Below are 27,729 nucleotides of genomic sequence, written 5' to 3'. Positions count from 1 at the left end.
AATTACTGGAAAGACTCGAGCTGTGGGAAAAGGGAGAATTCAGAATATTAGAGCAAACATTGTAATGCCATTATTTCACTTTAGGGTATACAGTTATTTAATTCACACAAAAAAGGAAGAAAGTGCTATTTTGGCAGACAAAATGGTAAAGAAATAAAGAACAGGGTGTCAAAATGGTTTAATTAGTGTGTCTAGTGAAACTGTAACGAAATGTAGGCGCCTTGACACGTTCAGACAGACATGGCACTGACATTCACAGTCTCGCACATTTCTGACACTCCCTATCTTAAACTGACATTTCGCAATCCACACTTAACATGCAGATTGTTACTGTCTTTCAACTGCATAGACACCATCAGAAGACAATGCTGAATGAGTGTAAATTATTCATGCTAAAGGATTAGCCACTCATACATAAAATGAAAGGCCCATGATAGTCCCTAGCCTAGGCTTGTTTAATAAAAGAAGACCAGACTGTCAAGTTTTTTTTTTTTTTTCACTTTTCCCGACTGTGTGGTTAATCCGTGTAATTTTCATAATGACATACTATTTAAATTCCAGAATATCCGCAGACTAGTGTGAGTGTGAAGCCCCGTTCTAACAAAGTACAAATAAAGATAACGATGAAGATATAGTTCTAAAAATCGTTTTCAATAATAGCCGAGTCCACACCACAACTATAACAATAAAGGCACAGAGAAATGATGTCGTTGGAATCACTTAAGATTGGAATCACGATAAGAACATTGACACCCAATCGGAATCCATCCTGCTATGAGCACGAGAATTACAAAAATTAGGCTTTAGTTATCTTTATAGTTACCACTCTTGGTGTGAACGGGTAAAATTAACTAAAATGGTTAATGGTGAACCAGTTAAACATCACAGCTTTTAGAGTGACGTGTTGAATGTTTTTTTGTTTTGTTTTGTTTTTTTCCAGTTTGTCTTCATGTAGTAGAGATGAGGTCATTCTCTCAGTATGGCTTCCTGGGACTTTTACTTTTTTGGAATGTTACAGATCAACGTTCCTAGAATGTTGCGTTGAAAGAAAATTCAATTAAAAAAACGCTTATCAGCATACTAGCCTATAAATAACATTGACTTCATATAATGGAAATTGGAATTTTCTTTTTTTTTTTTTTTTTGCTGGGCAATTGGTTGCCTCTTAACGTAACAGCATTTTTTTTTTTTTCTGTTATGTGTCACTAGAAATACACACAGAATGGGAATTCTCACGTCAAATGGAGTGGCAGTGTGTGGTCTTGTTTAAACAGATGGTGAAAGACATTTGGCCCTGGGAACGTTGGCATTTGAATGAGAAAAAATGGAGGGAACAGGAAGAACACACCTTGGCATGCCCGGTGTGCCATGATCACATGAATCAGTTAATGTGTGTGTCACATTTCCACAGCATTGACAGGCATACAAGTTTCTCCACCCTGATCTCTTCCTCTGCGTCATATGTGCGAGTCTGAGCCAGAACGGAGAGATTTGTATTACCATACTGTAGGTCAGAGTTTGTACTAGCATTTACAGCCATAAATCTTATTTAATCACATGTCAGTGTGTTTTATACAACAACAGGTCACATGAAAGTAATGAAACTCCACCTTCAAAATCTGTCCATAACCCGATTAGATGTTTGATTAAATTGAGGCATTCCATCCAAATCATGTATAAACATGTTGCTACACTCAGCTTAACTATAAGATTCGCTGATCTATACTTGATGCTGATCACAATAATCATTTATGAAACATGATTTTTTTTTATTATTCCTCTAATGCTCTCTAGTCACGTGTACTAGCCTTCTGGGATTTTCAGGTTGCTTGAGCAAAGAATCATGAGTCAGACTTTTATTGCTAAACTGCAATCCACAAACAGAAGACCTTAGCAGCATGTTTACAGGACATTTTTACTGTTATACAATAAACATATTACATTCCCAACCACAAATAACAATAACAGATATAAACTATATTATAGTTATTTTTATAATTCCTAAATTCCTAAAACAGTTATTATACATAAGTAAAATAAAGCAAACAATACTTACACACTGCTCCAAATAATTGTGTATATTCAGTTATTATATTAATAGCAAATATACCAAGCCAATTCACTATATTGGGCCAAAAGGAAACAACATAAAGTCATATAATAAGAAAATCATATTCATATTTCTTTGTTCTCCTTAGTGTTTTTTTTTTTACTTCTGTCCTATCTATTATTGTTTCTGATTATGTAGCTATGGTTTATACATGTGTGCTGTAACCCAAAATAATGCTGATGTAGACACATGCAGAAAAGTTTGATTCAGCCTTAAAGCTACATGGTACTGTCTGAAGCCCACACAGCTGTCTTTGTATCATCGTCTCCGTCAATGTGGATTCAGAGGCTCAGAATCAACAGGGCTGGATTCCACCAGGCAGCTGTTGGGCTGAACACGACACAGTCCAGCTCAGCACTGATCCTCGTGCCTTTCCCTTCCCCCTCCTCGCATGTAAGCAAACCATATCAACATTTATGCAACTAATGTATTTCAGTATACCTTGACAGGACCCATACGAGGGAGTTGTTTTGAAAGACAATCGCTTTACTGTTGCTTGTTTACTATTACTTAAAAATCTATATAATTGCATTCGATCTCTGTCAAAATGCGTGGATCTTTTTCTCCCACAGACTGTCACACATTTCAGTAGCAGCATGGGTGAACACTTAAAAAAATCTCACGTAAATGTATGAGCATCCACCGCCCACTTAATCCTGAATGACTCACTGCACATTTGTGCTGGAGCATGTGTATACAGGCGTTCGCTCATATCTGAGTACAGTATAACAGTATAATAAAACTCAAAAATGTATTACTTGATGAATGCTCTCTCTGCAGATGATTATCTGTTCGAATTTCCTTCTGGTTAACATTTACATGCACTCAGATGGAGGTTTATCATATATTCTCCTAATGCAGGTCTGACGTGATAAATGTAAATCGCTCCAGTCAGACTTCTGTAAAATTCCTGTAAGCTGAGCCACCACGTGTGGGCAGCGGTTTCCTTTTGAACCGCCTTACAATGTAAACGGCGCCCCCCTGTGGACAGTGTTTGATGTTCCGTACATTTTCACTAATAGGTGGTGGCTCTGCTTTTTTCATATCATATGATAAAAGTGGAAAAAGTTTACACACACACACACACACAGAACATCGTCAGAACATCACTTTTAGATGAATAAACAATAACAACATTTTTAGATGATAAACAATATTTTTATTGAAACATTGTGGAGGAGGTTCATGTATTTATTTTTTTTAAACGATCACTTTAAAATATTTGTATTTAAATCTGTAAAGTAAATTATAACTCATACTTGCAATATAAGTATTCAAAGTTAAGGGCAGAAATATATAATCTTATTCAGCAAATAAACATTAAATTGATCAAAAGCAACAGTAAGGATTTGTATAATGTGACATAAGATTTCCGTTTCAAGTGAATGCTTTTGAACTTTTTATCAATCAAAGATCCTGAAAAAAAAATATATCACCAATTTCACAAAAATATTAAGCGGCACAGCTGTTTTCAGCACTGATAATAAGAAGTGTCTCTGCAGCACCAATAAAAGCATATTAGAATGATTTTTAAAAAGAACGAAGGATCATGTGAACACTGAAGACTTTTAGTAACGGCTGCTGAAAACCCAGCTTTATCATCACAATAATATATTAGAGAAGAAAACAGTTATTTTAAATTGAAATAATATTTTACAAAATTACTGTTTTAACTGTATCTTTAATTCAATAAATGTAGCATTGGAGAGCATAAAAAACGATTAAAAGAACTTTTAAATGGTAGTGTATATGGCAATATATGTCTTACAGCTAAAAGTACAGCTACAATATAATTTGATAAATTCAGTTGTCCAGCCCCACCCCCAAGAACAGTATTTCCAGGAATCCCCCTTATGATTGCCCAAGGGATTCCTGGGAAAACTGGACCCCGGGAATGGGGAAATGATGGAATTCATTGTGACAGAAGAGTGGCAACAGTAGAAGTACATTTAATCCTAGAATAACCAACACCTGGTCTACCAAATAATGCTAATGCTAAAGAATAATGCTTAATCTACAACTAATTATAAATGAGAATTTTATGAAATAAAAATCCAAAATTTGTAATGTTAAAAACAAGGTATCTTGTTCAGTCTGTTAGCAGGCAGTGCCCTTCCTCCCGAGCTACAGTGCTTCATCTCAGACTCCCAGTTGACCAGAGATGCAGCACTGCACCTTGGGCTTGAGGACTGTGGCAGGGATGAATCATGCATGACACCTTTTGTGTGTTCCATCTTACCATCTTTGATCAACATGGACTGTGACCTCCTACGTCCTGTTGATTACATTGGAAGTGACTCAGTCCCATAAAAAGAACCGGAGGTTTGAATGAATTCTTCAGTTTGTCACCCAGCCAGCCTGTCTGACCTGCAGCTATTAAACCTAAAGATCAGGGGCAAAAGATGAATATTCAGTTACACATAGATGGTATTTATTTCGTATTTTATCCCTTTTTAGATTGATGAAATTCATATGATGGCTGGATTTGTTAGGCCCAAGTTGATGGGATGTTTGAGATGGCGACGTGTTGTGGGTGTACGGCGATGGCTTTGACCTACATGCCCAGATCTCCCTACAAACCTCTCAGCTTCTCCTTTCTAGTTCTCTCACACTTCTATTCTAGTCTTAATCCATTCATTATGCTTTGAAATGCCAGCCAGGATAACGGGAAGCCTTTATGTAGTGATTGAGACACAAATAAGCTTGCCAGCCTGACAGCGGGATATTTAGCATGAGCTCTCGCCTCTGAAAGTGGCCGGCACCCAAGAAAAACCTTGGAAGCTGCGGGACTCCAATCCACTGAATAAACAACTGCACACTTGCTCCGACTTCCAGCTCTTTTCTGCCCCCAGCGGTATACAGCACAGACTAGCTCTGCTAGATCGGTGGTTACAGAACAGGATGTTTATTCCTGCAGTGGACATCTGTACTCAAGTTCAAAGGCAACATCAATGCAGCCGTCTCCCATAGTGCCCCTGAGTCACTCCAGACAGTGTACCGCAGAATGCGAGGCCACACCCCTTTATACACAACCACTTCCTCTGTCTCAATTAGACCGGTCCGCAGGGTTCAAGGGGACGTCCTTCATCATCTTATAAAATCCCAACTGAATAGAGGTGGTTAAACAGGCTGATTTGACACATACTTCAAGTAGCAGGATGTCTGAAAAGGTTCATAAACCCGTCAGAATCCAGCCCAGTGTGTGTTTTATCTTCTCAAAGTAGCAGATGACATGGTTCGAATATGTTTAAAAGAGTCTGGACCCTTCCCAATCATCTGATAAAACCGCACTGGCATCTGCACAGCAGAAAGTCATCGCTTCAGTGCCGTGAGCTCTCTGAATGTGCTGTCGTCTGACGCTGTGGTGTGTGGAAACCACAAAATGCTACTCTATGGCACCCAGAGCTGAGCTCATTCTCACAGACAGGCAACTCTTTGCGCTCTTTCTATATATTTTGTGGATCGTTTTCACTTCTCCATCACTTCTCTTTGACACAGCTCTCTAATGGCTTTTCCAGCAGTGCTGTGGTTTATGGAGAGAGTTGAGGGCAGCAAGCATTAACAGACAGATATGCAGCTTATCCACGAGGTACTGTTCACAGTTTACAGTACAATCCTTTGGAAAAGCACTCAAGGGCTCGCTTGACAAGAACGTCTGGCTCCACTTTGTTGCTGTTTATAGACTGAAATGAAGCACGGCGACCTATTTCTGAGTTCAACAAAGGAAAAACTTCCACTCAGTCTTTCTTTTAAGTACAGTAGATTATATAGAAGCTTGTTTCCATTTGAGAGTACATGTTAATTGTGAGGGGAAGTTTAAGAAAATAAGAAATAGTCACGGTGTGAGATATGAAGTCACAACTGTGAGATGTAGTCACAAGTCAGATTATGAGCTATAAAGTCACAATTGGCAGATAGAAAGTAACAAAATATGTAATTGTGGGATATAGTCACATTTCTGAGATATAAAAGAATATTGATATAAAAGATAAAGCCACACAGTCAGTTATAGCCACAACTACAAGATGTAAAGTAAATTTGTGAGACATAAAGTCCACATATGTCAGATATTGTCACAATTACAAGATGTAAAATATTGAAACATAAAATTCACATTCAGAGATGGCAGACGGCAAGATTTACAGTCACATTGTAAGGTATAGTCATAATTGTGAGATATAAAGTCACAATTGAGAGATATTATCACAATAAGAAGTTATACGTTTAAATTTTTGAGATATAAAGTCGCACTGTCAGTCACAAAAAAAAAAATTAAATTGTGAAATACCCAAATGTGAGATACTGTCACAATAATGAGATATAAAATGTACTTTTTTGAGATATAAAGTCACATTTTGAAATATAAAGGCGAGATTGAAAATCAAATATTGAGATAGAAAGTTGCAATTACATTTGTTGTTGTTATTATTATCTTATTTCTATATTATTATTATATTTTATGCAGAAACTGAAAGTGGAAACGGACTACCATAACATAAAATCTCACGGGTAATATGGAAGGTAATATGTTCTCACCTGCAGCATGTTGTGTTTCCCCCTGCAGACTCTGTGATGGGAAATAAAGATGGGATCTCATAAACAGCAATTCCAGCATAATTTCAGATTGCTAATTCTAACATCCCAGTGTCATGTGCAACAATGCTATGGAATAGCTCAGCCAAGAGATAAATGGTCACAGATTTTCTACACATCTCTCATTTGACTTTGTGTGAAAAGACTTCAGGCGGCTTTGATTAGGAGGCTAAGAATGCCAACAAATCCTGCTTAACTGAATTTGTGGAGTATCAAAGCAGAAAGTTTTTTTTTTTTTAAATTGGGAAAATTCCTAAGTCTTTTTCTGAGTCTTTTCCAACAAGTGAGAGCTTTAGGTTGTCTCGTATCCCCCTTCTGGAATCTCCCTCAGCCCATATAAGGAATTCTGAAGGGATTTTATTTTGGGATAATGGAAAATGTAGCTGCGCTTTCGATAAACATTCACTCTTTCAGCCTCTTACGGCCAGTGATTGTGGAAGCAGATAGTTTGTCACCGCTCCGTGTGCCCTCCTCTCCCCCCGTCGCTCTGCCTGCATACATTCCCTTTTCTAGTCACAGTCAGCGGGAGGCTGACGTAAAAGGCAAAAGGGAGCCAAAGGTGTAGAAGAAGCCAGAAAACTAAGTGGCAATCATGACTTTGAGGGAAATCTGCATGAGTATGTGTAGCCGAGGCCTTGGGTCTCATATTTGACAGTTGTGATCCTTTCTATTAAATAATATGGAGCCGGATATGCCAGTTAATATTCCATGTGAGGAAAACTCAACAGACACATCCTCCCAGGCTCTATGCTTATGGAGAAACTTATACTGAACTACTGCCTATTAAATTAACCGCAATAATAAACATCACATCCTGTTGGTTAAATCCTAGTTCTCAGGCTCTGCTTGGGAGCCAAGAGTTAAATTTGTCTTACAATGGGAAAAGACTGGATATGTGAATCAATAGTTAACCCATGTACCACATGTCCTCATTTTTTTTGTAAAGATACTTTCTCAAAATCCCCCAAAGTATGTTAACTGTTATTTCTAATATGACATGCAAAGACTGTCGCAGATTTCTTGGCATGCTGTGTTATATGAGGCAGTTCTGGGGGGTTTGGCTGTATGCTGAGGTGAACCTCACACCTCCACTCACACAAGATAGCCTTCAGTTTCTATGAACACTGATAAACACACAAAGCCTGGCCATTTAGGAAGAAGTCTACAGTACTGATCTGAAGATTGCCTAAGTGTTACCAGCTTTACACACTTCGCAGCATGCCAGCTGTTTTTTTTTTTTTTTTTTTTTGAAAAAAAAAAGGGGAATGTGTTTTTTTTTTTTTAAGTTCACTTTAAATTACTAATAGTGTACACATCTTTAATATCATTTTAGTTCGCTAAATATATTTTTGGTAACTGAAATAAAAATACAAGCAAATATACATGTAAAAAAATTTTTTATATATATATACATATATATTTATACCAGTATGTGTGTTCCCTGGGAATTGAACCCTCAACCTTTTGTGTTGTTAACACAATGTTCTACCACTGAGCCACAGGAACACAATACAATAAAATATATATATATTTTTTTTTTTTGAATGGCTCCAAAAGTAACTGAAATATTGAACTTTTAGGTTTCAGTTCATTTCTGAACCTTTAAAACCTGCTCTGATTAAACATGAAACGGGGAAAAAATCTTTCTCTCTCTCTCTCTTTAACAGTATATGGTAATTTACAGTTAATCAAATAACCAGCCGTTAGCCCCATAGTTTTTTTAAATACATTTATCAGAGACAGGTTTCTCAAAACCTTTTCTAAGAAAAAATATGAATCATCTTGTGGCATTTTATCTGGCAAAAAGATAGAATTCCTTGGTAGCTACTGAAGTATTTAAAATAAAGAAAAATGAATAAAAAATAAATATAAATAAAAAATAGTTTTTATATTAAATGTGTATAAATGAAGTTTTTTTAATATGACTAAATACATAAAAAATTCAAAGGTATACTAACACACTTGAGAAACTACAACAGTGAGCCATGCAGTGGGAGCAGAGTGAATCATGGGGCTGATGGAAATGGCATGTGATCTGTGGAAACGTGTGTGTGTGATCAGGAGAGAGGGAAGGAGGGATACGGTAAAAGAGCGAAAGAGAGAGTTATTAGAGTCTCAGGCCAGACTAGTGCCAAAGTGCTCACCTCTACAGATGAGGCAGATGCTGTGTTTACACAGACTCAGACTCCAGCTTGATAATGGAGAGAGTGAGCATGCCTAAACATTGCCTTTTAAGGTTCCCTCTCATTTCTCCCCATCTCCTTAAATCATCACGACAGGAAACGTGAAGGAGGGGAGGGAGGGCACCCCGCCTGTTACCTCTCTCTGCTCTGTCTAGCTCTTAAAGCTAATCTCCCTTCTAAGGATCAGGCTTATACATGAACTATGCAAACATTCATCTATCTATATATGTATGTATAAATATTTCATGTACACTGTAAAAAAAAGAAAAGGGGGAAAAATTAGCAGCTGTTCCCAGAAATGTACTGTAAAAAATATGGACACAACATTAATCACCATAATTATTAATTTGCAGACTATTTCACCACTTGAAGAATAGCTCACAAACTAAAATAAAATAAAATAAATGCAACAAATTTGAACAATATAGCAGAAAATGTAAAAAAAAAAAAAACTAATATACATAACTGATCAAATAAATAAGGAGAAACATAAATATTTGAATAAAATTCAATGTGATGTGTCATGTAGGGATATGTGTTTTTACTGTGAATAATAAAATGACTTTTATATAGATGTCCAGTAATTTTTTTCATATTAGATAAAATAATTTACAGTTAACTAAGTTTTACTGTCACAGGTTTGCAGGTTTGTATTATTATTATTATTATTTTTTTTATATCCAATGCAAAATATCATGAATATGAAGGCCATATTTCTCAAACTCAGTTCTGAGAAATTATGTTAGCTACTGTATGTACTGGCACTTAGAAGAGAAGAAAGCAAAAAAAGCCGATTTATGCATTGTTTTGTGTTTGTGACGAACAAGCATGTTACTTCTTGGGTCAGTGTTATGCCTGATGCCTTCACCTACAAACTTTCTCTGCTAAGATATGTTATTCTCATATGCCACGTCTTTCATCCAAAAATGTGAAATATTCATATGACAAGGTTAAAAGAAAGGGAAAACATTTGCATTTGACAAGAGATATGAGATCATTAGCATTTCTCAGGTACATCTAAACATCATAAAAACCAACATCACCTTTTACAAGCCAAAGGCCCAGCAGGAGAGCTTTATGGCCCAAAAAGGAACTGACAAACCCTTAAAGCATTCCTTAAACACAAGTAATTGGAATGTGGAGTTGTGTATATGTGGAAAAACACTCCCAGACAGACAGGACAGTGCTCTCTATCAGCACCTCAGAGCTTAACCGGGGGGTTCCTTGTGTGTTTTTAGGGGGCCTGAGGCTGTGTGGACCCTTATGAGAGGTTGGACATGGGCTTTGGGTAGTCCCTGGTGAGCACCTAACCCCCCTTCTTTCCCTTTTCCCACTGTTCATGTGAAAGTGACCCTGGGAACTAGGGTCCCCAGGGTCTTGGGGAGGGGAGCAAGTGATGCGAGGGACAGGCCAAAGCACCAAGGCCACCACAGGGTCATGTGAACGCACCCTGCTCTGGTTGCTGCCAGACTTTTGACTCTTCAGAAAATAAATAATGCACTTCCTTTCCCTCCCAGCTCAGTAAGGCCCTCAATCCCTCTATCTAATCTGTCCATCTGTCCATCAACACACATATGTTCATCCATCCTGAATAGTAATGATATTTTGGACTATAAGCAGCACGGGCAACAATAAGGTGAACAAATGTGAATACAAAGGAAGTGTTTCATAGCTAATGAGGAATTGTTTTCCAATTTTGGGCTACAATAAATAGTTATAAGTGTATCATATATAATATTGTTTTATTTTATTTATTATTAATATTCATTTTTTTGTACAAATAATACATTATGGATAGAGTGAGTGTGTTTACTTGTGTATTTTATAGTAAACATTTAATAAATGTTCTAATTATATATATGCAATCGTATGTAAAATATATAATTTTAAGATTTTAATAAGTATTATATACGATTACATATACTGTATTGTATTGCATATTTTATTTCAGCTGTGGCAACATGAAACATCACACACAGACACATTTTTGGTCTAATGAGTTGTCTAGACGGATAATAGAGTTACCGGTTTTAAATCACACAGCTATTGTAAACATTATGGAAAAATCAAGTGTTTGTTAAATGCAGCCATATTCAGTTTTCTCAGAGTCTGTCATCAAAAAGTCTTAAAGTTATACCAAGATGGGCCATAACTGTTCTTTTAAAGTTATTGGAACAAACTATTAGTACTTCTGCAATGTGTTCAAGTGGTAGATTAACTTGTCTTTTACTTTATATGGGCATGCTAAGATTCAGCTCGAGTGTGTTGGAATGTATATGTGTGTGTGTGTGTGTGTGAAAGACACAAAGTGTGTTTCAGTAGGTCACTGGAGTGGCATCCCTGGACTAGGAAAGTTAAATGCTGACCTGAGCCTACTAACAGCTGGCCACATCTGCTTGGTTGACAGGAAACACTGCACATGGTGGACATTTGGTGTAGTCTAAGAACTTATTGAGACATTGCCTTCAGAAAGCAGTAGATTTAAGTTGTTTTTTTTAAACATAAACAATATTTGCCAAATAATGCACATGAAATGTAGCAAAAATGACTTGAGTTTCTGGATTATATCAATTTATCATCTGATTTCACGGAATTCAAGTTCAAAGTCAAGTTCAAAGGCCAGTTAATCAGCAGCCGGATCACATTCCCCAATGAAGCTTTGGAGACTGTACTCTGTGAGGTCATTTCACATTTTTCCCCACTATCCCCAGGTGAACTCTCCTGTTACACTCCCCTTGCACACCCTCAACCTGCAGCACACAATGCAAGTCATCTGCAATTCATCAATACTGTTTGAAAACATAAAACTGGGTTTTCATGAGTAATTCCACCCTGTCTTAATCAGAGGACTTTGATTGAGCTTAGATTCACGAGTACACTCCTACAGGAAAGCCACATTTGATTATTGTTTCCTGGCACCCTATTCCTCTCAATACCTGAAGGGGAAGCGCTCACTGTATCAGCAGAGTGTTTTTAGCCAGCTGGATCATCTCAGTGTCACCCTGCTGTCAAAGCCTCGCACTAGTATCTCATGAGCAACATGAGCAATGACCAACCAACAAATTAATTTGCTGTGCAAGGTATATTTCACTTCACAAACTGAGTCGGATGTTTAGGATAAGTTGAGATAGACTTACCGCAGTCTGTGTCTTGAAGAAGAAGGATTGTCACACTGGTCCTGGCCAATTTGGTTGGGTAGGAGTGTGCTGGATGTTTGGTGTCGGTCGGGATGGGTAGGGATGCAGAGAGGGGGTCCCCGCTTTGTTCCCATGGATGCCGTGCGCTCCACCGTCTGAAGGGGGTTCCCGGTGCGAGGCTCCTTTTTGAAGCATGGTCGGCTTGGGGAGCAAAGACTTTTCTTTTTCCTTATATGAAGCAAGGGGCAGGCTTACTATCAGAGCGGCACGTCAGGGAAAACCTCCCGAGCTCCCTGATTGGCTGGTGTATCAGCCCCCGTGACCCCGAGCTGTGACCCGCGGTGTGTGAGGATGAGAAGTAATGGGGAGGGAGGGCTCAGGCTAGGGGGCCGGGCCCGCCGTCTCAGCCTAAGGAAGGCACGTTTGACAATTTTCATATTTCTTCTAAATTTGGAGATTTCTGCCCGTGCTGGAGTCTTGGCCGGCCTCTCTGAGAGTCCATGTGGAAACCATTAAAATCAGACGGCTCCTTGCCATTCCTGCCTGGGAACACACGGGCTCTGCACAGACACAGTTATTTAAGATAATACCTTCCTCTCAAAAGCACTGCGCTTCCCCAAATGGGAAAGCATTTGCTTACAGAATGCTGGGAATCACATACAAGTCACAGAAAAAAAAAGAAGAAAAAAAAAAGAAAGTAAGAAAGAGGTTTGTTTACTTTCCTTAAAGAGGGAGAATCACAGCTGGCCTCAAAAACTGGGTCTCCACACAAAGACGTTCTGTGTTGGAGGCTGTTCGATCTGTAACCAGATAAAACGTCACAATAAATTTAGAAAAATCTAAATATCAAGCCAAAATTTAAACATTATATCACAGTGTACTAAAAACCAGAGCAAGATGTCACAGTTTTTATTCTATTGATTACTGTACACACCCTAAAATCATTTCTAAAAACACTATTGGACATATCAATGGATATTGCCCAGAAAAAAATACTTTTTTTTTTTTCTTCAGTTAATTAAACTTTTCATTCCCCAATAGCAGGACATGTAAAACACAACTGTCAGTTTAATTATTTTCACTTGTTTATCAAATACAAAATAAAGTTTCTTTACAGGCATCAATGGTTCCATCAATAACCTTTTAACATCCATGGCACCTTTTCATCCATCCATACATCCATACTTTATATTCTGAGTCTTTATATCAAAATTTTCTTCAAGTAAAGAATGGGTCATTTTTGGAAGTGTTCACTGAAAGGTTCTTCTATGGCATCATTGCAAAATCAAGGATTTGTAACAATACAAGTTCGTAACTGAAAAATTATTTGGTATTGTCATTTTAATCAGGAGGACAGAATTCATGGATATATTTTTTTTTCCATAAATATCCTAGTTTAGAAAGTTTAAAACCAACATCCAAACCACTGCTAGAAGAACACATATTTAGATTTTTGACTCAAAACCTACTAAGACAGAACCCTTATCCTGGGCTCATCTATACAAAATAAATGAATAAATAAATTATATATATATATATATATATATATATATATATATATATATATATATATATATATATATATATTTAGATGAAGCTGCTGTATGTTTTTGCTTTTGTGAAACAAAGATTAATGGCAGTGAAATGGTCATCTTCAGGATGATGGACTCTGTGTGTAACAGGCCTAGGGAAAACTGTTATCTAATAATATAACACGGCTCTGGAGATCATCATTGCACTGACCAATGACAACACAAACCGTTTGCTAATGAAATCACACACCCACAAGGATAAACTGGAATCTGTGTGTGTTAATGATTAATCTATTAACCAATTAGTGTTTTTCTGTGGAGGTTTTCAGATGGCCAGATCTGATATACTTTCAGTGTGTTTTTGTATTTATTTAATTGTAATGTAATACTCAGTATTGTCTTACATATGCTGACGCCTTTCTAATTGCAAAAGTGTACATATAAGCAGCAGACCTTCACAAACCAGACATTCGTTCACACCGCATCTCGGCATCAATGGACCGAGACATCTGCTGAGAGGAGAGATAAGAGCGATTATAAAGGAAAGCAAGACAAAGCTTTGACCTTGGGCCGTGCTCGCCGCCAGATGAATTTTCCTCTTGGACACGTCGAGTCAAGGAGGTCAACAGGTCAAAGAGGCAGATTGGATATGGCTAAAGAGAGAGGGAGGTCTGTCTGTGAAATGTCCATCAGGGTTCAAGCCCCTTTTCACCCTCGTCCATAATGGAGGCTGCAAATGACTAATGTTTAGAGGGACTGTCTCCTCCAGACCCATGCTCTGGAAAGACTAAATTTAGACAGGAGGTGGGGGGACTGCATGACAACACGGTGTCAGAGCCATTGTTCGGTGAGTCCTTCATTAGCTTCAGCGAGTGGCAGAAGAGGTCGCCCCTTAGCTCTCACAGAGAAGTCTTAAAAAGGCAATGTTTGGGGAAGATTCTCTGTTTACATCTGGAGAAATGGGGGCTTTTAAAAACAGCAGCCAACCTGTGCCTCGTGGCTTGGCAGCCCTGAGCGTTAATGGCCTGGCTGATGAGTTCTTTTCCTCCAAATAAAGGGCGTCATACAAGTGGAGCGTAGCAGTGTATTTTCCCTCTTTGCTAGATTTATTTATTTTATGATATTTAAATAATAGCTCTGGATGCATGTGTGGATTTTATTCTCTTTACGGAGTCAAAATGATGATGTAAATAGCTGAAAAAATTAAAAGTACTGCAGAAGCAGACGTTTTTTTTTTATTGAAAAATAACGTATGTTGTAAACATAATGTATGTTGTTGTTTTTTTGATAGCAATTACTTTGCAATACCTATTTTTACATTTTACATTATCAATTATCAAATATACATTATCACACTAACATTTTAAAATATCAAACCTGGTTGTCTCCAGGTTTTTTTTTCTTTTTTTTCTTTTCTTTTTTTAAACATAAAACAATGACGAGTGAATAAAAATTAAATAAATACATTTAAAAAGGACGTGAGCTAAGAAAAATGTATAATTAAATACAGCTTATTTTTTATAGTGCTTTATCTTTTTCCAACTAAATGCATCATTTTAACTCCATATATATATATATATATATATATATATATATATATATATATATATATATATATTTATATATATATACACACACACACACACACAATGAAAATAAATTTTGAGAAAAGTTTCTGTTTTGAAGCTGTTTTCCACCACGGACTTTAATCCCAAACAGCAAAGAACAGAACAATGTGTTTAGGTCTAGTGATAGATGACTCATTGAGACTCGTAAAAAGCTCAAAGATGAATACAGTCTGCAAGATTGTTTACATTAATGTGTATTTTTAGGGGGCTCTTGCTCGAGTTAACAAACTGTGACAGACTGATTCTGAACTTTGAAGTTAACAATACAGTTAACATCTTGAAACCATTGCAACAACTGGGAATTCTGAGACCAATTTTACAGCCCATTTCCATGAAAAATATGTCCTGGTGTCTTTAATTAGTGGACCTTGCTAAGGCAAGCGGTTCAGCATGTGACTCATCCCGAACCATTTGTTATACGACGTAATATTCGGATAACAATGATTTTGCTTGGTGGGCAATATACATTATATATATGCTACCATTCAGAAGTTCGGGGTCAGACTTTTTAGCAACCACCAATTGATTATATAATTATATTACATAATATAAATTAATTTGTATAAAACTATCCCAAAGTAATCACAAAAGGCAGTGAGATTTCAGTGGCAAGCAACTCAATCTCGAGAGATGGCACAGAGCCCACTGCAAACATAAAAATTTCAGCTGAGTCGGATGATCCACTCTTCAGAGGATACAACAAGTCATTGAATCAAAATAGATAGAGAGGACATGTCTTTATCGTAATATGCATGTTTATTTTTGTATCTTTTGATGCTTAGATGGATTAAGCTAGTGCATTAGCAGTGACCCAGAGATAACAAAAAGGGCATTGAAGAGCATCCCAGGAAAATAAGATTTCAAATCTACATTTCCATTTGCAAAAATGCACTGAAAGTTACTTACTTTGACTACCTTATGGACATTTCTACCAAGTATACATTAACCTTCCTTAAGTCAAGCTAAATGTTAGAAATGCATGTTTATCAATCAGAGTCGCACGCCGTTGCTGTCCTCTGAATGACCTCTCTGTACGGCAGGAATAGCTTGCAGTAGATCACCGTTCTTTGGCCATACTCATATGACAGACATTGGATTATCTCTACACGCTCAAGATTCATTTGCTTTACCTTCACATGCCCTGAAGGAAAAGAGCCAGCCAAGGTGTCTAATTTAACAGGCCTGTCACATTTGGTTGTACTTATATCCACCAGAGCAGGTTCAGCACATCCTTTAGCACGTAGTCAAGGAGGTAAATGACAAAAGCCATGCGCGCACACATGGCAGGATGTATCAGCAAAGGGAGAACAATAGATTCCCAGTGTCTGACAGCTGGAGCTGTGCTCTGAGTTTGATGGAGACCAGTGGGCTGTTCTCATTCTGTACATGTAGTCCTGCAGCACTGTTTACACTACATCTGACACCACTGCATCTTACGTGTATGTGCAGTGGGTTCAAAAGTCTCAGACCACTTGTACATTTATTTGCACTACCTACAGTTAAATGGGTTTATGAATTGTCACAAATTTGATTAAACTCCTATACATTTCCTTTAACTTAAAAAAATATATTTCATACAATTTAATTAAATGTAAATATGATGAGTAAGTGGTTAATCATGTCATCATATCATTTGAATGCATCTGGCAGAAATGTACAGAATTGTTCACAACCATTTCTGAAACTCCAATGACTTTCCCAGTTGTTCACGATTTACTGGATAAGAATATATATATATTCTAAAAATTCCCATGGAGTTTTTAGAGTTTATTCACTTACATGATTTTTTTTCCAGGTCTAGAAATTACACATTTAAAATGAGCCAAAGACAACGACCGTAGCTTGGGGGGTTAAAATAAAATGAGATTTTTTATTGTTCTACTGTGTGTACACCAGTCAGATAATTTTATTATGTAAAATTGCATCATGATTTATAGTTTTTAGAGGTCTCTAAGGCACTAAACATTTTATGGAAGCTATTTAAAGCACATCATCAAATTGAAATGTTACTTACAAGCAGTTGTCAGGAGATGAGTAAAAGTCAGATTCAGCATACCTCAGGTTTTTTTTTTTTTGGGACTGTTGAAAAAAGTCCTTGGGATCTCTCAGGCCCAAACAGAGCACAAGTGTTAAATATCTCTTCGCTTTATGTCATTGCTTTCATTTTAAAGGACTCAAAATCCCCCCTAAAATTCTGCATTTCCTGATTTCAATGAAAATGACAGCTTTTTATTGTGGTCTGACTTTTATCCCACTGTACATTTACAACTTGGCCTTTATTTACACAAGACTAGCTTAGCTACACTTCTCTTTTCTCTGAAAACTATCTGCAAACACACTGAAGATGATAAAGCTTTCAGCTTGGAGGAGTTTTTTCTCTTTATAAGGCTTTGACTCTTAACATTTCAACACGGTGCATTAACCCCTATGTTTGTCCTCCCTTTGAGAATGTATTACGTCACCAACCACTTGCATCTTTTGCCCTTAACCAAGGAAGGAGAAGGAATGTGAAGGGCTGGAAAACAAACAAAGCTGGCAAAAAAAAAAAAAAAAAAAAAAAAAAAAAAAAAAATCTTAGTGGAGTTTAATTAGTTGGAACGGGACAAAGGAGGGAAAACTCCATCAGGAAATTAAACTCAATGAGACCAGATGCAATCCATGCACAGATGATCGAAGTAAGTCACAGTGTAAAAATAACTCTCTTGTCTTTTACAAGATATAATAGAGTGTAGATAGAGTATAGAGTAAGGGGCTTTAGGGGGTCTTAAAGGGAGTAAATGATGTGTACTTGAACTGTGAACAACAACAAGAGACAATTCAAAGGACAAGATGACAAAAGTAAAAATGCGGTTCCAGACAGGAGATAAAATATACATTTAAACGGTCAACTTTGATGATTATACATTTTAAAACAAAGCATTTAAGGATTTAGATATGTACAAATAAATAATTATATGTTTTATGAGAATATAAGATGACTGACCTGATTATGTTGCAATGTGTCATAGCATTCTTGAGCTGCAATTTCTGTTTCCTTGGTAACAGTGACCTCTCTGATAGGTGAATCTGTCTTTAGGATAATAGATCTAGTTCTATAGTGTGCAAACGTGTCTGTCCATTTTTTCAGCTGTCTTGGTTCTGGAAATGTTTTACCTATTAATTTTTTCCACTAGAGAATATTTTTAAAGAGTCTTTCTTAAAGAGTTATAAGCTATGAACCAAGCCAAGCTGCAACAAAGATTAATCACAATATTACAAAAAGATGAAGTTTCAAGACTAGTTTTAATGAGCGAAAGAACCCTATGAACTATTTCGAATGAAATCAAAATAAAATGATGGAAATATATATATAATATTACTGATTAAAAGATGTTGATTATATAGGAAAAATAAATAATTTTTTGTAGCACAATGAAAAATACAAAAACATATTGTCACCTGTAGGGATCAACTGTAGAGATCATGATCGATCGGTATTAATTAATTATGTATAATAAAAAATCAGTTTCTGATTGACCGTTTAACATGTTGTGTCCTACGAGAAAAAGTCTGTTTCACCACTGAGATCGATTTCTCTTGGTGAAACTGGCTGGATTTCATTTGGAAATGAAGCAGGTTTGGCCAGCCCCTTCAGACAGGAACTGAGTACAGGAGGTGTTCTGCTCGAACCACAAATCTCTCCTCTTCCTGCTTATACAGTGTTAAGCGACAAACGACCTGAAACATTAAACACCTTTGTGGTGTCAGTGACACACTGTAAACAATGTGACAAGACTAAATCCAGAATGGGTCATATACAACAGTAAAAGTGTATAGACGAACTCCCCTCTCTTGCCTTGTGGGCTGTTGAACGCAGCCACGTGTCTGAGTATGGAAATGGATTTTACATGCACGAGTCTGCTGTACTGTAGGCATGTGAGACTCACACTATAACTGCAGACTAATTCTGAATCTGACTGCTGCTTCACTTTCATAATTAGCCACATAGAGCTCTGTATAAAAACATGGTGGAGGTCATCTTAATAAAGGGCTGAGGAATCAGAGTAACATCCAGACAAACAGCTGCAAATTATACTACTATAATTTACACAGTTAAAGCTGCAGTAGGTAACTTTTGTAAAAATTTATTTTTTACATATTTGTTAAACTGTCATTATGTCCTGACAGTAGAATATGAGACAGATAATCTGTGAAAAATTCAAGCTCCTCTGGCTCCTCCCAGTGGTCCTATTGACATTTGCAGTTACAGACCGTTCCCGGTAAGAAACAACCAATCAGAGCTGCGGTCCGTAACTTTGTTTGTGTTCAAAATGTAGAAAAATGTATATACATACGCACCGCGTAAACGGATGATCTCCAGCTATTAGCTAATGAACAATGTTAAATACAGTTGTTGTTGTTGTTATAATATATATAAAAAAACGCATTAGCCTATATGTCTGGCCTGATTAGTTTTTTTTTTTTGTCTTGAGAAAAAATAATGCCTATCTTGTGTAGCCTACCTATATTTATCCAAATGAGTCAATATTGAACCAAATCACAAGCACTGAACTGAATTTAAATCATTAAACTTGTGTCAAGCAATAAAAAAGTAGCTTATCAGAAATTATACCATGTAAACAATATCAATTGTTGTTATTAAACCTAATACAATTCTGGTTAGTTACTAAAATGTTCAGTTTTGTTATTAGTTCATTCAATATACCATTTATCTCCGTTTTTGAACAAATGGACTGAGAGAATGACTCAGTTATTCACTGCGTTACTCTAACAAAAGCTACATTAACATTCACATGAACATTAAAGTGTTCAGAGTTTTAAGATGGAAAGCCAATCAGAGTTTTTAAGCTGGAAATTTCAACTACAATTTCAATAATTGTTCTAATTTAATGAGTCCACAGCTATAAGTACACTGAGAATATCACTGAAATCAGTCTCAAAATTATTATTTCTATCTAATGAACTATAAAAACATTGCCAGTGGAGAATCCACCCAAAGCTCAAACATTTAAAGCTGCAGGTGACATAATGTTCCGTTTATTATAAGCTTGAACTACAGTTATGTATAGTGTAAGTAAATATACATAATGTGTCTGTATTACAATAAATATAATATAGACACATACATGTTTATTATCTACATACAAGAAAAAAAAAACACAATAACGGTCATGACAGAATGTCTTAGTGAAATATTTATTCTTTTATATAAACATATAAAACAAATCATTTACATACAGAATATCTGTACACACACTTTGTAGAGAAGTTTCTGCAGTGCTCAGCTTGGGTGCAGATGCAATCCATGGAGTTTCTTGGCTTTTGAACATGGCAGAGTGGGTCACCCAGAAAAACACTTAAAGTAGAGCAGCGATCTTCTAATTAGAGTAGTTTCCTTACCATTCATAACAAACACAAGTTGGTGAACTCTATTCTGCACTAAGCAGGCAGTTTTATAGTATTTGCATTTGTCGGTTTTTTGTCAGTTAAGCAACTTTGTGAAGGATTAGGTAAGGAAGAGGAACGAAACCGTCCAGAAACATGCAATGCTGACATTGTTGTCTGTGGTCTGCATTTGTGAAGATGCTTCAACATATGAAGAGATGGAGTGTGTGAGGAAAAGAGCATGTGAGTCAAGTCATCTAAAGATGAATAAGGGATATGCCTCGCAACTTTATCCACTGTGCTTCTGATTAAAAACTATTCTACTGGAGTTTAATAAAAAGTGGGTTCAACTAAGGGGAAAAGACCAAAAAAAATATTTGTGCATAAAATACTCTTCAGCTATTCTTTGTTCCACTTTTTTTTTTAAGCATTATGAAGACCACAGGGAGGAAAACGAGCCACATTTATTCACCGATTCTGCCACATTCCTCTCGTGGGCCAAGAAACATTTAATCTCTTCACCAGGTTCTGGGTTAAACTGACTTACAGCACTGTTAGTAGCAAAAAACACATAGGCCAATGCCTGGGGAAAAGGTGAGAGAAAAACTCAAATAAAATATGAAATCATTAAAACAAAGGTTTCTCAAACGGTATGAAAAACAAAAACAACTCTACTGCCTACCAAGAACTATATTTCTGTCTCCACCAAAAATCAAACAAGCTATTTTATATGCCACCTATCAAGGCTCTCCAAGTCTTTTCCCATGTGCGCAACAAAACAACTGCTGACACCATCAACCCCTTTACTGCAAGTGTGCTGCCATTCATCCTTCATGTAATGAACACAAGCAAAAGCAGCCCGGTGACACCATTACTCTTCAGTTCATTCGTCTAGAATCAACTCACAAAAAAAGACGATGGCTGATCGAAAACGATCACTCTCGGTTTCAAGTCAACTCAGAGATAAAGGCAACTGGAAAAGCCTTGGTATTCCACACTGAAGCTGTGTTTAAGATGCCTCTCTGTTCTCACACAGAGGTGGTCAGAGGCTGGCAGAGAGTCGAAGAGCTCTCCACACTTCTCTCCAGCATCTCCGGCTGAGCAGGACTTGTTCTAGATGTAGTCGTCATCCACCGGTTCCCCCCGAACGTCGCAGTAGTGAATGAAAACGACCACCACACGCTGGAAAACACCCTTAAGTGTCTGCCGTCGCTCCGAGATCTCCTCACCGATGGTCTCCATGCAGATGTCGGCCGAGAGCTGTCCCTTACGCCGCGGTGCATAGATAGTGGCTGACAGAAAGAACGATTTCAGAGAGTCTGACAAATCAACGCGGCCTTGGTGAACAAGCTTCTTTCAAAATCATGAAATTAACCAAGCTAAAAAAATTCTATATTCTATAACTCATAAATTGTAGAATCTAAAGATAAATTGGAAAATAAATGGTTATGCATAAAATATCATGGCTATATGATTGTCCTATAGCTATTTCATTGTATTGTGATGAATATTATAACCTGCACTTTATTCTTTCATGATGGACAGTGTTACTTACTACTTTCATCATCCTCAAAGTCATATCGGGCATAACTGTTGGGCTCTGCTGTGCGTAACGAGCGAAGCCACGGGAAATCTGTGATCATCGAATACGGCGCCCCATCTATTACTCCTAAGGAAAAAGCAGCGTGGGAAAGATCGAATGCCATTATATTATTATTCAATTCAAACTGAAAGGGATCTTGTAAATGTTTATATACTCAGATCCGACATTATGGGAGTCTGCAACTTTTCTCATCCTTTAAGACGATTTAACTTTGTGGAAGAGATTTGGGAAATGGAAATGCTGTAAATTTCCCCCTCTTCTCTTCCACACATCCTATAATTTGTGTTTCCAGAGGAAGTGAGGGGAACTTGGAGCTAGTCTCAAAGGACCCTGATCTGTTTCCTCTCACCCTCTAAAGTGTAGATGTCTCTGCCCCAGGGATAGCTGGGATACTTCTTTACATCCTGTTCCGTCCGTGTGGCCTCCGGAAAGAATTCATACTTGATGAGTTCTCTTGTGAAAGGATAAAAACACAGCTTGTGAGTCTTTGGGTTAACAGTGATATGAAAACAGTGCCATCTGGTGAACAAAGCAGGAATCAGATGAGCCATTTAGAAAGCTGGCATGATTGTTGTGTAAGTGTAATGTAACAGCCCACAAAAAATATATATATTTTTTTTGCCCTTCTTCCTTTTTTTAAACAAGCATTATAAAGAAGTTAAACATTTAAAAAAGATATATTCTTGGTATATATCAGAATAAAACCGAAACGGTAAAACATAAATATTTGTATTCCTGAACAGTGATTAAAACTCAAGTTTAGAGAAGTCTTAGTTTTACCAGTAATGTATTATGGGTAATGTTGTCCACTCACTGGCTAATGTTGGCAATGGTGTCCATCCAGCTACGTACGCGCACTTTGTTCCTGACATTCGGTGGGTTGCTGAACTCATGGATCATTGCAATATGTATGGATACGGTCCACTGAAAAGCTTTTTTTCCAGAGCCAGAGAATCAATCTGAAGGTTGAAAAGAACGTAACTGTAATATATCATGCTATAAATACCTCAAATACCATTTACACAGCTCAAAAACAAAACTGTAATGTAACTCTATATATAAAACCAATCACATGTTTGCTGGAAAACATACGCATGATGTGAAGCATTATTTACTTTACAAACTATTCTTGCAGTTTCCTTTTTGTAAAACCTCATCCTTGCCACCATCTATATGTAATGTTATTTTGATTACATGTTTAATAAAACAATTAAAACAATAAATCATAATAATCTAAATGTTTATATTTGCGAAGCATAAAAATGTGTATGATCAATAAATTTATAATATTGCATTAATACGTTTGGGATCAGTAAGATTTTTAAAGGTTTTTAAATTAGTCTCTTAGGCTAGGCATTTACTTGAGCAAAAATAATAATAGACCAAGCAATTAGTGACCACATAATAAAAACAGTTACTCTGCAAAGCATCGTCTTTTAGTTTCAATCTTTTTTAAAAATTCAGCTTTGCTGTTGAGCCCTGTCTTGATTATGGGAAGAAAAGCTAACTTTATTATAAACACATTTCTATATTTTATTGCAATCAATAGTAATGCTGTATACTCATGTAACGGTTTCATCACAACACAATATTCAGAAACAAATTGATTGTAGCTGCCAAGGCAACCTCAGCTGACCTGCTGCATAGGCCTCATGTAGATGATACGGTTTCTCTCCGGGCGGCATCCGTAAGATCTGGTCAAGCACCTGCTTCATGTCCAACTTCTTACATTGTGCGTAATCAAAGCGGTTTACTATGGGGGCACTTTCAACCACCAAGTGTTTCAGCACCCTACAGCGCGTCGCTTGGGGAAAAAACAATCATATTACACATTAGGATGTGATACAGTTTGAATCTTATGTCTATGTTAACGTTTCCTGCTATGAAACTCACCATGGACAAACATCATTTTGGGGCACTCCTTAAGGACCAGGTCTGTGATGCCACAGTTTGTAAGTGTGATTCCCACTAGGTTTTTAGATTTAAGGCCGAGCACCTGTATGATGTGAAAAATATTTTTGATCTGTAAGAAAGTGCATTAAAAAAGCATTTAGTTGAGTGAGACAGGATCATGAACAAGAACAAGACACCTGCACATGGTCGTCTTCAGTCACAGGGTCACTGGTGCTGGTGGACTTGTCTGCCATACGTTTCTTTCTTAATCACAACCCGAGGTTTCGCTTTGGGTAGTTCTGGATACACCAAGAGGTGATGAGAAATTAAATGAAAAGTCTTAATATTGGTCAAATTTATCTTTATGTTAAATCTCATTTAACTATCTGATTGTCATAGGAAAAACAATGAACATACAATTTGCAACAAAGCAATATAGATTATTGCTTCCAAAAAAAGAACTTGTGCATGAATTGAACATAGCTATTTACTCACAAAAATACAAACAAGCATTATAAGGGATGTCAAGATTTTCAGTGCTCATCAACACAGATTTCTGTCTGTTTTAGCACAAAGGTCTGGTGGTGAACCACTTATGTGCTTTTGAGTCCCTTTTGAAGCTTGAAGCTCACGCAGTTCATAAATAATAAAATAACATTTCACCCCTAAATGAAAATTCTATCAAGTATGATTTTAAAATTAATTTCAAAAGTATAGGAGTTTGTAAATACATTCCTGTTCAAAAGTTTGGGGTCAGTAAGTAAAAATAAAATAATAATAATTAAAGGGGGGGTGAAATGCTCGTTTTCACTCAATATCCTGTTAATCTTGAGTACCTATAGAGTAGTACTGCATCCTTCCTAACTCCAAAAAGTCTTTAGTTTTATTATATTCATGCGTTGAGAGCATGTGGAAGCTGTGACATTATCGTGAGGGAAAAACCATCATCCAAAACAAACCATGGCTAACAGTCAGATTCAGCCGTTTATTTTATGATCCAGAATCAGATCACGAGGCTGAAACTGAACGAGAGCAAATAGCAGCAACAACTCGCTCCGAGCTGGGCCCGAACCCGGGGTCTCCGGCATGGGAGGGGACGCACTAACAAGGAGGCAGAGATATTTGAAGCAGTTTTACTCCCCGCCTGCGGTTCCAACACACGATCGTGGCCCTTTTACGTTGGGACTGCATTATCCTTAAGAAATAAACGATACGCAAATCCGTCGTCAAACTGGGCCTTGTTTGTAAAACAAGCATCTTCGAAATGCAGGGAACAAACAAAAACACTTGCACAACTCCCGTTGATGCTCTGTAAAAATAAACTCCATCCACTGGTCCCTTAATGCTGTTTTTCTTTTGGTAATCTGTGCAGGGTTGTCTTGCCCTGGCAACCAAAAACACACTCCTTTTGTGACATTTCGCGACGCTCTCGCTCTGATCAGTGATTGTCTGTGCACAGCCTCTCTCTGCTCTGCTATACGGGAGCGCGCGCTCTTCTTCTTCTCTAGTAAAGAGCGCGCGCTCTTCCGGCAAACGTGCCCTCAGGACCCATATAAGTAAATTCCGCTCCATCTAACGTCACACAGAGCCATACTCGAAAAAAAACTTTCCGAAACTTGTGACAAACCAGAAGGAGTATTTTGGGAACAGAAATACTCCTTCAAACGTACAACTTAATTTTTTGAAACTTTGTCCATGTTTAGCATGGGAATCCAACTCTTTAACCAGTGTAAAAAAACTCAGTATGTATGAAATAACATTTCACCCCCCCTTTAAGTAAGGACAGTTTAAATTTACAGTAAAGACCAAAATTGTCCCTTTCAAATAAATGTTATTTTCTATTAAATTAAAGAATCCTACTAAAAGCTATCAAACAGCACAATTTCCCACACTTATAATAATAAGAAATGTTTCTTGATCACCAAATCAACATATTAGAGACTGAAGGATGTGTCATGTGACACCGAAGACTGAAGTAATAGCTGTTCAAAATTCCAGCAATATACATAAAGGAATACATAATATTAATAAAATATGTATACATTCAATTTTAAAAACAGTTATTTTAAACTGTAATCATTTTTTCACTCTATTACTGTTTTTAATGTATTTTTGTAGCCTTGGTGAGCAGAAGGGACTTTCAAAGCATTAAATAAAATCTTACCAACTCCCTACTTTTGAACTGCAGTATGCAACGTAAGCACTTTAAAGTATGTAATTTGTAATATTCAATATAGCAAGTCAAGACAAAATAGTCACCTTTTACTTCACAATAAAACTGCAAGACTCAATAATGTGTCTTTGTAATTAGGGTTAGAGATTCCTGATATAAACAAATCTACACTTATGAGACATTCTAACAAGAATTAGTGGTTTTATGCATACGTGCATCTCATCAGAAAAAAGTCTAATTTCCTACATGTGCTATTCTTCTCAGCACTGGTAGATTCTAGGAGTCAAAAATTGGGTGGCACTTTATCACAAGGAGATATATGCACTATAACTGCCAATATAGACTAGCAGTGAAATAATCACGACCCCCAGCATTCCTCCAACTGCTTCAACTATGCAGAAATCCACGCCACGAGGATCACCTTTGCCAACTGTGCCTTTTTTCCTTTGCTCAATTGATTCTCTGACAACCCACTGTGAGGAACCTCTGCCTCTTATCTTACCTGACTCACACACCAGGGGCACAGAGGAAAGTCTGCTGCGGCACGAGTGACCGGTCTCCTGGAAACTCTACACTTTGTCCCTCAGATGAGCCCTGAGTCCTGGGAGGAGCGTCGGAGTGCCTGTCCTCCATCTCCTCCCTCCCGTTCTCTGCTCTGAGCTGTGACATTCTGATCTATGGTTGTCTCCTCCCACTGGCAGGCTGTGCCACACACGAGTCCTATTTTCAGAGCCGGGGATGAGACCTGCTGCATGTGCAGCGAGTCCTCACCATGTTGTCCTCCCCTCTACCCGTCCCACCCTGCTCATCCGATGGCCGAGTCCCCTCCAGCGGATTGAGCAAACACAGCTGCCGCATCGTAGCCTGAAGCAGACTCAGGCCCACGTTTCTGTCTCTGGCCCCACGCTCAGCCGTCTCAGTGGCCGCCTTCATGTCAGCCTTTATCTGCTCGCTGGTCACCTGCAGCCTTTCTCACAGCTGAGCTCCTGAGGTTGCGGTCCCACGTCTACGCAGTGGAGTTTTTCCCACCTGCCCAAAATACAGCATAACAATCATATCAGCATGCGGACAACAGCCTTTAAGTGCCTGAACTGATGCAGAAGATTTTAAAACGTGAACTACCATGTGGATTAACAGCTGTACTGCTCTTCTCCTGGGCTCCGTCTCAGGGTACTGGCCTCGAGAGCGGGCGGCAGCCCGCGTCCTGATTGGACTATACTCATCCTCACTGTCCGAGTCTGAAACCACCACTGATTGCTTCTTCACTGCGGTTTGAACTCCACTAGGTCCTGAATTAAATCACATAAGAAAGAGCAATACTGGTAAGTCTACTCATCAGGCTAATCCATCTGTTGCCATTATTTGCTGGCTTTCTTCTGACCTGCTTGTTCTTCATCCCGTTCAAGTGAAGGATTAATAGCCTGGCTGGAACCTTGGTCTCTTCCTCCGGGTTGGAGGCCGCAAGAACTGGCTCAGGCTCCATGTTGTCTGC

The 27,729-nt window shown here is 37.6% G+C and overlaps 1 long non-coding RNA gene and 1 pseudogene across 1 annotated transcript; both read right to left on the bottom strand.

Annotated features, from left to right (window-relative positions):
• Positions 1-495: 495 nt before the first annotated feature.
• LOC113078527 (uncharacterized) lies at positions 496-12,839 on the bottom strand. Its single transcript, XR_003281545.1, has 3 exons — positions 12,024-12,839; positions 6,647-6,677; positions 496-4,492 (listed from the first exon to the last, which is right to left on the bottom strand). It is a non-coding gene; the product is annotated as an uncharacterized LOC113078527 (long non-coding RNA).
• A 7,521-nt stretch (positions 12,840-20,360) lies between these two features.
• LOC113078529 (F-box only protein 38-like) lies at positions 20,361-27,726 on the bottom strand (annotated as a pseudogene).
• Between the last annotated feature and the right edge of the window lie 3 nt (positions 27,727-27,729).

The sequence above is a fragment of the Carassius auratus genome, unplaced genomic scaffold (genome assembly GCF_003368295.1).
Source record: "Carassius auratus strain Wakin unplaced genomic scaffold, ASM336829v1 scaf_tig00025928, whole genome shotgun sequence".
Lineage (NCBI taxonomy): Eukaryota > Metazoa > Chordata > Actinopteri > Cypriniformes > Cyprinidae > Carassius > Carassius auratus.
The sequence above is the reverse complement of the archived record's forward strand: the minus strand, read 5'-3'. Positions and strand labels throughout refer to the sequence as shown.